The 13,233-nt window shown below is 46.3% G+C and overlaps 1 long non-coding RNA gene across 1 annotated transcript in view; it reads right to left on the reverse strand.

Annotated features, from left to right (window-relative positions):
* The window catches only part of LOC128334781 (uncharacterized), a 167,453-nt gene that overhangs the window by 29,494 nt on the left and 124,726 nt on the right, over positions 1 to 13,233 (reverse strand). Inside the window, exon 4 of the long non-coding RNA XR_008311397.1 lies at positions 1,276 to 1,504. This is a non-coding gene — a long non-coding RNA (uncharacterized LOC128334781). The remainder of the gene's footprint in view (positions 1 to 1,275; positions 1,505 to 13,233) is intronic.

Here is a 13,233-nt window from a genome sequence, read left to right on the forward strand (position 1 = left end):
AGTGAGAGAAGCAGGAAGACAGTACTTCCCAACTAATTGCACAGGGGCAGCAAGGAAGGGGCCATTTTTGGTGACTTTCCCTTCCCTCGGGAGTCTTATGTGCCACCCGAAAATATGCCCCTGAAGGCTGCACAGGTCTGATTGTCTTACAGTCTTACATACACTCTCAAATTGCATTGAAAGCAACTTTCATATCTGTTCTTTGATCTTGGCACATAACCGGTTTGACTTGTGGGGTTTGATGTTTATTCCCGGGGCGGAGCCACCATTGGGCGGATGGGTTCAAAGAACCCAGGCTGCCACCCCTCAGGGGATGTGCCTCATGGCCTCAGAAGCCTGCCGCCACCCCACGCCCACCGCACCGCTGCTCCGTCACGCCAATCTAAGCCTTTTTTGCCGCCATGTGCATGACTGGGGGTGGGTGGGGTGAGCCGAGCAGGCCTCCCCCATGTTGGTGGTGGCGGGCACAGTGGCTGGTGGGCCTGTCCGTCTGGGCCTGACTGAGCCCCAGACAAGACACTCCAGCACGCCTGTGCAGTGCGACACGTTCACACCGTCCAGCTCCATCGATGGCAATGACACAGAGTCCGAGTTTGAGAAAGTCCTGAAGCACAAGTCCAATAGCCAGGAGCCCCACAAAGCCATCACCCCTGTGAAGGTGAAGTATGAATTTGATGAGGATTATGAGCAGGACAGGGTCCCGCCGGTTGACGAAAAGCATTTGCTGATAAAGGATTACAGGAAAGAGACTAAAGCAAACAGCTGGAGCATCTCGCTGGAGCTCAGTAAGGCCCGGACGGACAGGGCCACCAGCTGCTACGCCTGCTGCCACCACCATGGGGGAGGCCTGCTCGGCTCACCCCACCCCCCAGCTGTGCACATGGTGGTGGCAGGCTTCTGGGGAGGCCCACAGGACATTTGGAGTCCCCCCAAATGCAGGTATCTTTTCTTTCTTTTCTTGAATGTTTAAAGGGGGGGAACAAAGCGGAGGGGGGCCCCTCCGAAGCCCTTCAGGTCTGGGCGCCAAAATTACCTAGGTGCGCCACTGCCTAAACCACCTTGGTGTGGGATCACATAAGCATGCTGATGTTGATAACCCTCATTAAACCTAGATTCAAACTATTCCGTTCACTTCAAGGTTTATTACAGTCTATGACCAGCACAACAAGGAAATAGAATAGAACATATAACACAGTTATAAAAACACAAATACCATTCATATCACAATACCCTATTGTGTGAACTAGGCCACTGCTTGAGTGCCTTTTCCCTTACGTTTGTTTCAGATGCAGAAGAGAGACGCTATAACCATTGTTGCAAGCCCTCCAAGCAAATGCACGCTCTTTCTGCCAAGTCTGGAAATCCTTTTCTTCCCTTACATGCCCTGGAAAAGTTTTTCTGTGGACTAGCCAGTAATTCCATGCCCGGGACTGTTTGTGCTGAGACTCCATCTGCATCATACCACTTGGTGCCATTTGCTTTCATTAGGGTGGGATCCAAGGCTCTGCAGAGAAAAGTTCAGAGTGTAATTAAGCAATCATTTCTCTCTCCATTGCTCTGCTTTCATGTCCTGTTTTGCTCATTTTCTCGCCCTCATCTTCTCCTCCCTCCTCCGTCACACAGAGCATTTCCATTCTGGATCTTTATTCATCTTGGAAATGAGCCTTCCTGTTCCTTCACCTTCACACAAGCATGAAAGCCAAAAGCTGGTGGCTGTTAAATTTTTTGAGATGAGGTGCAAAGCATAAAAGGGAAGGGAAACTATTATGCAAGTGAATGGAAGGATTTGTCCTGGTTTTGGAGCATAACACAGTGGAACTGTTTGAAGTCTATCCGATTACCAGCAGTTACACAGCCTGGCTTTTGCATTGAACAGTGCCAGTTTTGGGGGTTCACAAAGGCTGAATCACCTAACAGGAAGGAAAGTTTTTGGGAGGGTCTATAGCTCAGTGACAGACCATATGTTAATAATACAGAAGGGCCTGAATCAGTGTTCCCTCTAAGCCTTACAGATATGCGCATGCTCAAATGGTTTATGATGTCCACTCAGTTAATTTTAGATCCCGCTCAGGTTGAATCGGGAAGGGCCCATTCTGAATGCTCATGTGCACACACTGCCTTGATAGTGCTGCCCAGATGAAAACTTATTCCACACACAGATGAAAAAAATTAGAGAAGAAAACTGGCCTTGATGGCCAAGCTAGGTTTCAGCACCACGAAGAGCACTTCAGAACAAGTTGCTCCAGCAGAAGTTAGAGAAAGACTGAGTTACCTCCGAGCTCTGATTCCCCATCCTGGCCTCCAGCTCGCTTTCTGGAGAGTAGAACTCTTAAAGGAATAGTTGTCTGGCCTTGACACTGGCCCTACTGCTCCACTTCTTGTGCTGATCTTGACTAGACTGTTGGTGGCACCGGCATGCAGGTATCAAGGAGTTCAAAGGCATAATAGAGGTCAGCTCTTTAGGGGGCTTCAGTTCCAAGGATCTTGTTTTGAGCAGCTTTGACTCTGGGGTTGTTATTTGGGGTGCTCCAGTTCTGGGGTTCTTTCAGGCTGTCAGGGTCCAGGGCTAGGTTTAGTGATAGTCCTGCCTCCTCAGAGCCAGGCTCAGAGTTACCTGTCCGGGAATGTGGCTCAGAGAGTTCTCACAAGACCTCAGCCCAGGAGCTGTAGAATCTCTCACATGCATACAAGTGCTGATGCTGCCAGTGGCTATTTGAGAGGTTAATAGGGAGGTCAAAGAGGAGACAAGGTTGAGGGCAAGCAGGGAGACAAAGGACGCAGTTGAGAGAGAAGACAGAGGAGGATGGCATTGGAACCCCCTCCCCCTGCCCCACGCATTCTTAAGCCAAATGGGTAAATAAGATGATGTTGCACATGAGTCCTAAGAATCGGGACTGAAAGGAATAGTGAGAGAGAGAGAGAGAGAGAGAGAGAGAGAGAGAGAGAGAGAGAGAGAGAGAGAGGAGGGGAGGGGTGGCTGTATAGATTACTCTGTTAACCTACATTCTGCCCACCTGCTTACATACAGGCTCCTTTTGGCTCTCTGATATTTGCCTTAGACTTACATGTTTGCTTTCTTGAATTCCATTCAGGAGTGACCTTTATGTGTCTGACACATGGTGATGGAACGAAGCCTGGCAAAGCACCTAAACGCTACATAGCAGGTTAATTGCTTCTGGTGCGGCCAGCAAGAGAATATTAAACAAAGCAGCAGAACAAGCAACGAAAGCTGCCACCCAACATTTTAAAAGCCCAAATTCTGGCTGCAAGTGCCAACGGGTCCCATTTATTATCGTTCCCTTCCAGAGGATCCCTGGCTACATTTGTGCTGGAGTTCAGAAAGGATTAACAGAAACTTCAAGCAAGTCTTAGCAGATATTTGGAGAGAGGGTAGGCCAATGGTTTTCTCTCCCCTTCCCCACCTCCTCTTGACATTTCAAAGCAGAACATCACACTAAGCCTGAGCAAATTCCTGTGGAACAAGGCTCAGCTGCATGCAAAGGCCTTTCTGGGAAGCGCCTCCATTTTGCCAAATTTATCAGCGATTAATCCCCAATGGCACGATGGCTTTGTTTTTCAGGCATTGGCACAACGATTACTGACCTCAGTCTTCAAAAAGCACTCATGAAGGAGAGCTGGTCTTGCAGTAAGGAGCACCAATAGTCCCCTTCGCTAAGCATAGGAGCAGAGTGGAACATCAGAAGCTGCCTTCTACCGAGTCAGACCCTTGATCCATCTAGCTCAGGATTGTCTATGCCAGGGATGCACAATGCCAATGCCCTGGTGGGCTGGAACCATCCAAACCTTGGCGTGCTGGGGCCGAGGTCAAATTTTTAGCACATTATAACATTACAATTAAATATTATTAGATATTATTAGTTACTTGTGGATCTAGTCCCCCTGTCAACGGACCCATCGTTTTAACCAAGGATAGTAGTCAGAGAATAGGTCCTGTCCCTGCTCAGTCAGTGGGACCGCTGGAGTGCAGGTCAGCCCCAAACAAATGCCAAGTCCTCTCCTCTCCCTAAATTGTTGTTGCTTTCAGGCTGCAATGCTAGGCATGCTTACATGGGAGTAAGCCTTACTGGGCACACCATGGAGCATATTTCTGAGAAAACATGCACAAGATGGCGCTATAAAGCAGTTTCCAGCTGCTGTATTGCTGCAGGATACCTGGGGGCCAGTGAAATAGTCCCTGTGGGCTGAATCCGGCCCCTGGGTCTTATGTTGTGCAGGCCTGGTCTATATTGACTATGAGCCCAGAGCGGTGTACTACATACTTCAGTTTCTCCTCACAACCACCCTGTGAAGTAGGTTAGGCTGAGAGAGAATTGATTGGCCCAGAGTCACCCAGCTAGTACTGTGGCTGAATGGGGATTTGAACTCGGGTCTCCCCAGTCCTAGTCCAGCACTCTAACCACTACACCACGCTGGCTCTCAAAAATTTTTAGAACTAACCCCGATGGGGAATCGAACTCCCAACCTTCGGCTTCCCAAGCAGGAACCCAAGCAGGAACTCTGCCAGCGGGTTTATGCCAGCAGGACATGGAGGTTGTGCTGGCTGCATAAGAGTTCTCATCCCACCCGTCCTCCATGTATCTCTCCAATCCTTTTACAAAGCTATTTGTGCTAGTAGCCATCATGACATTCATAAATATTATTTATCTTGCATGCCGTCCCATATTAATGTTAACATTTACCCAAGTCCGATCCTTCAGGCATGATGACATTAAACACAAAAACAGTTTTAGCAGGGTTGGGGTTTTTTTGTTTTTTTAAAAATGCTATCAGTATTACCTGCTTTTAAAAGTTCATTTTAAACTATACAGTAGATGCAATAAAAGGGAGAAGAGTTGTAATTTAGCTGCCACTGTAACTGGTGGGTTGCATTTGAGATCCAATCATTAAGAAGCTGACATTCACTGGCCTGGTAGTAACAGGGATATCTTTGACAATTATAGAGTTGAGAGCGCTGGGGGGGGGGGGCGGGCAGAGGCGGGTGGAGGGGAGGAGAGAGACAGTTCTTACAGCCTATCATATAGTTATAGGACCATGCTAGCCGGCAATTCTCTTTGTGAAGCAGGGGGAGAGCAACCGGCCCTATCCATCCCCAGCACAGCATCCCTCCAGTGGCTGTTGCTGGTGTCTATATTTTGTATCTTTTTGAGATTGTGAGTCCTTTGGCGAGAGGGACCCATCTTTATTCATTTATATCTATGTAAAAACCGCTTTGGTAACTTGTGTTGAGAAGCGATATATAGCTATGTGCTGTATTTGCAGAATGAAAAAGTGACTAGAATTTCAGTCTGAACTAGACTGGTGTGGAAATTATTATTTATTTATGCATCATATTGTCGATACATCTCATCATACCCAATCGATACATCTCTAGGCGGTGTACGACATTTAAAACCATATTTAAAAACCAGCACAGATTAAAATACACGAAACAATTAAAACAGTAGCATAAAATGGAAATAAAAACAGTAGCATAAAACAATTGTTAAAACATATTATTAAAATTAATTCTAATTAAAAGCCTGTGAGAACACGTGAGTCTTGAGGGTCCTCCTGAAAACAAATAGAGAAGAAGATGCTCTTATTTCAGCAGCGAGCATATTTCAAAGCCCCGGGGCAGCCACAGAGAAGGCCCTGTCCTGGGCCACCACCAAATGAGCCAGTGGCAACCGTAACCCAATATGCAATTACATTTTATTAAATAGCATAAGAACTGCCATGATGGATCAGGCTCTATATCTATCTAGTCCAGCATCCAGCTTCCCACAGTGACCACCAGATGCCTCTAGGAAGCCCACAGGCAGGAGATGAAGGCACGCCCTCTCTCCTGCTGTTGCTCCCCTGCAACAGGTATTCAGAAGCATCCTGCCTCTGAACCTAAAGGTAGTCTATAAATCTCTCACCCATCTACAATCTGGGGAGGAGAGCTGGCCTTGTGGTAGTGAGCATGAATTGTTCCCCTTGCTAAGCAGGGTCCTCCTGCTTTGCATTTGGATGGGTAAGTACATGTGATCACTATAAGATGTGTTCCAAGGCAGTGGTTCCCAACCAGAGTTCCTCCAGAAATGGCTGAACTACAACTCCCAGCATCCTCAGCCTGCCAGGTTCATGTTCTAACATTTCCAGGCAGGATTGCAAAGACTCCTGCCTGAAACCTTGGAGAGCCACTGCCAGTCAGTGTGGATGATGCTGAGCTAGATGAACCAATGGTCTGACTCTGTAGAAGGCCATTTCCTATGGTGCATGGAGTTGTAGCTCAATGGTAGAGCTTTCTAAACTTTCCAAAGTACAACCTAAGTCCTTGACAGACAAAGGGGCCATTGCTCAAGTGGCAGAGAATCCTCTTTGCATGCAGAAGGTTCCAGATTCAATTCCTGGAATCTCCCAGAAAGGTTAGGAGAGATTCCTGCCCGAAACCTTGGAGAGATGCTCCCAGTCAGTGTAGACCAGGATTGCTCAACTTGGGCCTTCCTGCAGATGTTGGCCTACAACTCCCATAATCCCTGGCTATTAGCCACTGTGGCTCGGGATTATGGGAATTGTAGTCCAAAAACAGCTGGAGGGCCTAAGCTGAGGGGCCTGGTGTAGACAGTACTGAGCTAGGTAAACCCATAGTCTGACTAAGGATAATGCAGGATAATGTTCCTGTGTTCCAATGAAAGCAGCAGCAGAAATTGAGGGGTATTTTGATACAGCCCTATATTTGGAGCCATTCCAGAAATGTTTCCATCTTTATTGGAAGCCATGGATTGTGGTGGGGGTAAACCACATTCCTAAAGCAGGTAGGCGGCACAGCAGTCTTGTTTGGGAGTGTGCTCCCACCAGGCTCCAAAGGATAGTCTGTGGGAATCCCAAAGGATTGTCTGGGGGAGCAGGGCTGATCATGTGGGAGCATGGAGTGTGCTCCCACCAGGCTCCAAAGGATCATCTGGGGGAATCCCAAAGGATTGTCTGGGGGAGCAGGGCTGATCATGTGGGAGCATGGAGTGTGCTCCCACCAGGCTCCAAAGGATCATCTGGGGGAATCCCAAAGGATTGTCTGGGGGAGCAGGGCTGATCATGTGGGAGCATGAAGTGTGCTCCCACCAGGCTCCAAAGGATAGTCTGTGGGAATCCCAAAGGATTGTCTGGGGGAGCAGGGCTGATCATGTGGGAGCATGGAGTGTGCTCCCACCAGGCTCCAAAGGATCATCTGGGGGAATCCCAAAGGATTGTCTGGGGGAGCAGGGCTGATCATGTGGGAGCATGGAGTGTGCTCCCACCAGGCTTCAAAGGATTGTCTGGGGGAAAGGCAAGGTTAGGGAAGCCTCCCTCGCCCTTGCGTAGCCCTCAGCGCCCCCCCCCCCCAGTTGTGAGAATGACCTCACTGTGTGAACCAGGCCAATGTATGACACATGGGGCAGTTGTACATACCAAACTATGACGTGTTCTCAGGGAGCTTCAAAAGCTCCCCATAGAATTTCTAACTTTAGTATACCTCTAAAAAAAAACAGGAAACTGGAATTCTACATCAACAGAGTCTCACTGAAAGAACATGTACTGATGTTCTGTGAGGAGATTTATCCTTCCCTCTCATTTTGATGCTACTGCTCACGTATGGTACCTAACACTTGGAGCTCCTGCTGTGTCTTTCATCGTTTGTCAATCAATTCACAATGGCGGTACATCTAACTCAGGAGGCAATTCATATGGGACCTGAATGGACTTGGAGCCGCTTCTATATAGCTTGATCTCACACGGCTTTGGTGTTCTCTTAGGAAAAAAAACCACATGGAAGCAATCATTTATTTATGTATGTATTTATTATTTATTTATTCTATTTCTATACCGCCCTTCCAAAAATGGCTCAGGGCGGTTTATACAGAGAAATAATAAATAAATAAGATGGATCCCTGTCCCCAAAGGCCTCACAATGTAAAAAGGAACATAAGAGAGACACCAGCAACAGTCACTGGAGGTACTATGCTGAGGGTGGATTGATGACTGATGTGGTTGATGTGATTGATGTGATACCCTCAAATTGATCATGCCAGAACAAAGTGGGATGCAGCCATCGCAGCAGTGACTCCCACTAGCTAATGAATAAATCAGCCATTGGCTTCTGATGGATAAAACAAGTATATCTAAGTAGAACTTACGGAGCATCCATTTTGCTTCTTTTGGCCTGATGGTTCTTATCAAGGACCCCCTTCCATGTGCTGTGAAATTGGTTCATATCTTACTGTCAGCCTCAGAGGCAAGATAACTCTAAGTACCAGTTGCAGAGAGTAACAGCAGGAGAGAGAGCATTCCCTCAGCTCTTGCCTTGGGCTTCCCAGAGAGGCATCTGGTTGGCCATTGTGTGAAACAGAATGCTGGATTAGAAGGGCCTTGGGCCTGATCCTGCAGGGCTGTTTTTATGTCAGCAGATGGGTTACGAAGAGGTATTGTCTATACCTGGAGTGGCCACCATCTTGAAACAAGATGGCAGATCAGCAAAACACACACACACACAGTGGGGATTCCCCAGGACCCCCTTCTATGTGCTGTAAATTTTGTTTGCATTGGGTTGTAAACACATAAATTATTGGAAAAGAAACACTGGAAAGGCAAAGAAGGTTATAAGGAAAGGCAAAGAAGAGGAATTTTCAGCAGTCTGGTCCAATGTTAATGAATTATTCATGTTTTTAAGAAATATATTCCCTTTCCCTTTTGCAAATTATGTTTATATCATGTTAAATTCAGTGCTTAAGGGATTCTTTATTATTATTTTATTTTGTTCTTTTGAGTAACACACATACATAATTTCTGTCTTTGATTATGTTATATGTAGTTGAAATTAAAAAATCTTCAAAAAAAAGTGATTGGATAGTGTGCTATGGAAACTCTTGAAGCTAACAGGGCAGACTGGTTCAGGAGGGAGAAAGACATTTCAGAGATTAAAGAAGAGCTAAGAACACACATCCTGGGCTCTGCCTGAGAGTCAAACAGCTGGAGCTACCTGAGAAGATTACCTGCCCATTACTGAGCCACACCTGGGTAGAAGGACCCATCCATGAATAGAGGGTGGGCTTCCACCCCTACCTACTACAACTACAACAAATATTTATATACCACTCTTCAACCAAAGTTCTCAAAGTGGTTTACAGAGAAAAATAAATAATACATAAATAAGATGATCTCAGTTACCTGCCTCTTCCCATCCAATGAGAAGAGGAGGAGCCAGGGGAACAGGGGAAACCCGGGTTCTGATGGACCTCGAAGTTCTTCACCATACAGGGAGCCCCAGATGCATGTCTCCTGGGGACACCTTCCTGGGAAGTCTGCATGCCTCCTGGGGCATGCAGGAGCATGCAGACCCACAGATCCTGGCTGGGTGGATCAGCTGTAACTATCATTTCTTTGTTACTCTAGGTTCCCAACCAATGACCCTAGTCCATTTGACACTGAGGTGTCCTCCTGGGGAGACTTGGACATCACAGAGGCAGACGCTAGAGATGTGCACGATATGAATATTTTGATTCATTTTGAATTCAACTCAAATTCCAAAAATTCATTTTGAATTTGAATCAGATTCAAATTCGGTTCAAAAATTCAATTTCAATTGATTCCACCTTTTTTTGCACCCTTTGAGACAATCATGGGGAGTGAATGGTGCAAAACAAGGTTCCAAACAGCTCCTGAATCGAATATGAATCAAATTTCAAACATTTGTTTTGAATTCAAATCGAATTGCCCTTTTAAGGGGTGATTCCATTCAAATTTGAATCACTCAAATCACCCAGATTTGAGTCAAATTGATTCAAATTCAAATTGATTTGCACATCCATAGCAGAGACATGGACACACACACAAGCATGGTGATCGCATAAATTTCCCTTCAGAAAGTTGGCTAAAACGATGCTTCTGTGAATAAAGGAAGCTGTGCCTGAAAGGACAAATTCTAGAAGGGCAGTCACCTACATTTGCATTACAAGGAACAGACCCGTAGCACTTTAAGGACTAAAGTGGCTATTTCCACTTAAAAGCAAGGTTGTGGCAAATGGCTCTGGCCTGGGCAAATACCCTACTAACCTGGCAAAAGAGGCACCTTTTAACATGGCGATTCTCTTTATTTAGCAGGGGGAGAGTATCCACCCCTAGCACAGTACCTCCAGTGACTGTTGCTGGTGTCTAGCTTATGTTTCTTTTTAGACTGTGAGGCCTTTGGGGACAGGGAGCCATCTTATTTATTTGTTATTTCTCTGTGTAAACTGCCCTGAGCCATTTTTGGATGGGTGGTATAGAAATCAAATAAATAAATAAATAAGATAAAATAAAATATACATACATACATACATACAACAGACACTTTGGAGGTTATTTTCAGTTTCTGTCTACTGCTTCATTATCTATGTTGGGTCCTGGTTTCTGTACCTCTGCATCCAGTACCAGCGACATGGATCTAACCAGCTTCTTCTTTAGTGAGTCAGCAAGAATCCTGCCATCACTCAAGAGTAACTCTGTCCTTACCCACATCTCAGTGTTCATCTGAATCCTACTGGATTGGCTTCTGCAGTCCAGAATTCTGCAGACGTTGGATTACACCATCCCTGACTTTTGGGCAGTGTGGCTGAGGATTTGGGGAGTTGTAAGAGACTAACAACATCTGGAAGGTAAAAGTTGTGTAGCCCTGCTCTAGCAGCTGTGCACATCCAGAGTAAGGACAAGTGTTTACTTGTACAAGGAGCTTTCTTGGCTGTTCCCCCTGCTGCACAGCCTTTCTATGGCCAGAGCTAGAGATGTCCATTCTTTTGCTGTTGCATTAAAAAGGTGCAGAAGAGGGCAATCAAGATGATCAGGGGCCTGGAGCACCTTCCTTATGAAGGAAGGCTGCAGCATCTGGGGCTCTTTAGTTTGGAAAAGAGGCAACTACAGGGAGACATGATAGAGGTCCATAAAATTATGCATGGAGTGGAGAGAGTGGACAGAGAGAAGATTTTCACCCACTCTCACAACACTAGAACCGGTGGTCATCCCATGAAACTGAAGGCTGGGAATTTTAGGACCAGCAAAAGGAAGTCCTTTTTCACACAGCACATAGAGAATCTTTGGGATTCTCTGCCACGGGAAGTGGTGATGGCCACCAGCTTTGATGGCTTTAAAAGGGGGCTTAGGCAAATTCATGGAGGGCAGATCTATCAATGGCTACTAGTCAGAGGGCTATAGGCCACCTCCAGCTTCAGAGGCAGGATGCCTCCAAATACCAGTTTCAGGGGAACAACAGCAAGAGTGAGAAGTGCCTGTTGTGGACTTCTCAGAAGCATCTGGTGGACCACTGTGTGAAACAGGATGCTGGACTGGATGGGCCTGATCCAGCCGGGCTGTTCTTATGTTCTTATGTACTCTAACTGGCAGCAGCTTCTCCTAGGTTTACGGCAGGAGTCTTTCCCAGCCCTACCTGGTGATGCTGCCAGGGACTGAACCTGGGACCTTCTGCATGCCGGGCAGATGCTCTGCCACTGAGTTATGGCTCATCCCAAATTTGCATTTGCCGGAGGGCGGGGGACCCTTCTTAGAGGGGCAAAATCATTTCACATACATGAGTGATTATCATATGTGTGTCATTTGATGATTAATATGACCTTTGCGTGGCTTCAAAATATCATTGAATTAATGGAGGAGACCGATTCCTAATGAATTGAATAAACAAATGTACAGGGAATAACAGGTTCAGCAGGTAATAATCCACAATGACATTTTATGCATTTTCATAAGCAGCTTCCATATCCTTCCTAATATTTATTTTCGTAGTGCCTTACTATATTGTGAATACATCATGCAATTAGCATTTAAATGGAAATTAGGACATTGCATATAAACTCCCACAAGTTGCAAAAGAAAAAAGTATGAATCCAAGTGAGGCGGCTTTGTATTCTTTTAGTAATTCTTGTATGGAAATAATAATGCCATGAGCTTGATACACCACTGCAATTAAGAGGTACACTTCAGAATAGGGATAGCAGACTATGGGTGGCTTCTCACAGCTGCCGGCAAGGCAAGTATGTGGGAAACATGCAGATATAATATCGGGAACTAGGAATGAACATTCCCGATGGGCGTGTCATGTGAAGCCATCCAAGTCTGGTTCCCTTCCACACCACCCACCCACCCATGTCCTGCCCATGTTCCCAACGGGGAACATGGGCAGGACATGGGTGGGTGGGTGGTGCGGAAGGCTGCAGAAGCCTGCCTTTCCCACAGATGATCTCCAAGGACCATCTGGGCACATAGATTGCATGCCCAGATGGTCCACCACTGCCCCAAGGAGCATGGAGGCACAGTGTCCAGGACATTGTCATGGCCCCTGGCAATCCCACAATGCATCACACAAGTTTACAGTGCATTGGGGGATCCCCCCAGCGACAGGCGGGTGCCCATCAGTGTTGTAGCACCTGCTGAAAGCAGCTAACACTGACACACAATCACTTCAATGAGGTTAAAGGAGCACTCACTCCCTTAACCTTATTTAAGAGGCGGGCTTCCTAGGTGGGTTTGCTGCCAAGGTGCTGCTGGAATCCACTAACCTGGTTTATGGGATGCCACTGGGATCCTTAAACTAATTTAAGGGATGCTGCTGGGATTCCTTAACCTTGTTTAAGAGGCAGACTCCCTAGGTGGGTTTGCTGCCGAGGTACTACTGAGATCAGCTAACCTCATTTAAGGGATGCTGCTGGGATCCCTTAACCTCGATTAAGAGGAGGGCTCCTTAGGTGAGTTTGCCGCCAAGGTGCCACTGGCATCCACATGAATCCTTGTGCTTCTCATGGTCAGCCAAGGTCCCAGTCTTTCTTCAAGGTCTCAGTCTTTCAAGACCTCAGTCTTCAAGACCATAGTCTCGAAGTCTTTCCTCCGTCTCAGTCTGCCTAATAATCTTGCACCAAGGAACCAACTCTGTATGAGACTTCATAAGAATGGTACAACATTATACTACTGCAGCAGCCTCAATATCCCTTTTACGCTTTAAATATACTAACAAATGCTGACATCTTTGGAAGGAAGCATTTTCAATTCCATCATGACCATGGAACGTGTGATCACATTCACAAAGAGGCTGATTGAACATCAGATGAAACAATCTTTGAGTTTTCTTCCCACATTTCCCCCCAGAAATATCAATAAACAAATAAGTACTGAACAAAATAAGTAATGTTTTGACAGCCTCATACCCCACCATCATTAACAGCAGACTAATTG

The sequence above is a fragment of the Hemicordylus capensis genome, chromosome 10 (genome assembly GCF_027244095.1).
Source record: "Hemicordylus capensis ecotype Gifberg chromosome 10, rHemCap1.1.pri, whole genome shotgun sequence".
Lineage (NCBI taxonomy): Eukaryota > Metazoa > Chordata > Lepidosauria > Squamata > Cordylidae > Hemicordylus > Hemicordylus capensis.